The 2,369-nt window shown below is 40.5% G+C and overlaps 1 pseudogene; it reads right to left on the bottom strand.

The window, feature by feature from the left end:
- Positions 1 to 547: 547 nt before the first annotated feature.
- On the bottom strand, positions 548 to 2,228 carry LOC124892090 (annotated as a pseudogene).
- Positions 2,229 to 2,369: the final 141 nt, after the last annotated feature.

The raw sequence follows: 2,369 nt of genomic DNA on the forward strand, positions 1-2,369 counted from the left end.
TCCATGCCTATCCAGACAACTATGGGATAACACCCACTGATTTGGCCTAAAAGCGGCTCGTCCGCGCTGTTTCATCTGTTTGACCCCCCAAATGACTTGCCTACCCCATCATGTTATCCTCACCCCCTCCATACGCGGTCGCAGGGTGAGTTTCAGTCCAAACCACCCTCGAAGACCGAGCCTACCCAAATAATCGTAGGCTAACACCTACCGATTTGGCCTAAAAATGGCCTATTCACATTATTTTACCCATTTGACCACCCAAATGGCCCTGTCGACCCTGTCAGGACATCCTCACCCTCTCTACACACGGTCAGGAGGCCACCGATTGGGCCACCAAGCCCAACCAGACAATTGTGGGCTAAAACCCATCAATTTGGCCCAAAAATAGCATATTTGCGCCGTTTCGGTCATTTGACCACTCAAATAGACCCGCTGACCTCACCAGGCTACCCAGGATTACTTCAGCGTGGCCGACATAACCTCTTTTGGGATAAAGAAGAGAAAAAATTAGAATTGTGATTTATTTTGGTTTTAGATGGCAAAATATTCAAGATAAAAGTGGAAGGTAAAATCAAAGACACTATTAAAAATCACGGAATGAGGGAACCAGTGGATGAACCAAGATTTCCACTAAGGGGTGTCAAAGTATTTTATATATATATATATATATAACAAAGAATATTACCTTTTTGTTTAGAGGGCGAGCCTTAAACTTGGGAATTTTGGCCATCATTTCTTCCTCTAGCTCAGCTGAACTCTTTACTCTTGTTGGACGAACACGTTGCGCTGTTACAAATTCAGGTTCTTTAGGCCTGGTCAGTATAAGCTTGTGCTTCCTCTGCATCTTTCCAGCTGGATCATCCTATGAAGTTGAATTGCTCATGGGAGGCAGTGACATCTCCCTGGTGCTAGATTGGAACTTTTTCATCATTTCTGCTATTGAAACAAATGGAGGAACTGGTTCCCGAGCATACATCTTAAGAGAGTAGAAACAATGTTAAGTTAGATTCACAACATCCAAAATTTCTGTATATTCCAAAATGCAAGAAAAGGAAAATATTGTCATACAAACCTTTCTGTCTTGCTTATAAACTTCTGCAGTCAAAGCAAACAAGGTGGAACTACTGCTAGCAACTCCAACTTTGGCTTTGTGCGGCAGATTCTAGGGTTTGACATTAAGAATTTACCGTGTTCGGAGGAAAGAAGAAGCATGGTCAGATAAAAAGTGATATTATGCATATCCAAATAAGATCTGAAAGATAAAATTCACCGGTTTGGATTTTCCGCCTTCTAGTTTCTGTCTTTTTATAGCTTGGTTTTCTTGTGCAAGATTATGCGTTCCAATAGCACTTTTCGTGATTGCTTGCCTACGCAATAGTCACAATTAATTATATCTACCAGGATATTTTTGGAATTCCAAACAAAAGAAATCCATGCTAAGAAGCTAAAACTGTTAACTTACTTTCTCGCACTAGCTGGATTACTATTCTTCTTCAATTGTGACTGTTGTAGACGAGCTTTTGTCTTTAATGCTGAAGGATTTCTAAGAATGCTAGCGATCTTCTTAGCAGTCTATCTCTTCTAGGAATCAGTATTCTTGTCACTCTTTTGAGATATCATCGGTGGTGCAGGGGTGCTAACTTCTGTCACAAAAAAAGCGTTATTAGATCATTATCAGCTAAAGGGGTTAAGAACTTAATGCAAGTTATAAAACCAAATATAACACCTGAGTATAAATGACCTTCTACATTTGATTGATGTTGAACAGATTCCTGTAAGTTAATAACACTGAATTGAGAAATAGAGAAGAAATAGCGATGAAGTGTTATGTTTTCTACAAGATGTGGAGACATACCACATCAGGAAGACTGCCACCAGTTTCTTTGACAATATCTTTTGGCATTACCACTACCCTACTTCCAGAAGAAGCGAGCTCAGCTGTAGGTTTTTCAATCTCATTTGGCATTACCTCTACCTTATTTCCAAAAGAAGAGATCTCAGCTGTACATTCTTCGATCCCACTTGGCCTTACTGTTTCCTTACTTCCAGAAGACGTGAGCACAGCTGCACGTTCTTCGTTCCCATTTGGTCTTACCTCTTCCGTACTTCCAAAAGACTTGAGCACAGTTGCACGCTCTTCGTTCCTATTTGGCCTTACCTCTTCCTTACTTCCAGAAGAGGTGACAACAATTGCCGGTTCTTCCTTCCCATTTGACCTTACAGGCCTATTTCGAATGAGCAACGAACAATCAGTAATTAAAAAGGAGTTGGAGTGTGATGTCAAATGAAATGAAATGGATTCGCGTCAAAATAATCTACCTAAAGTTTAATGCAATATAAATCAGAAGACCTTGCATTGTCCTGCA

Source organism: Capsicum annuum, unplaced genomic scaffold (assembly GCF_002878395.1).
Source record: "Capsicum annuum cultivar UCD-10X-F1 unplaced genomic scaffold, UCD10Xv1.1 ctg43812, whole genome shotgun sequence".
Classification (NCBI taxonomy): Eukaryota; Viridiplantae; Streptophyta; class Magnoliopsida; order Solanales; family Solanaceae; genus Capsicum; species Capsicum annuum.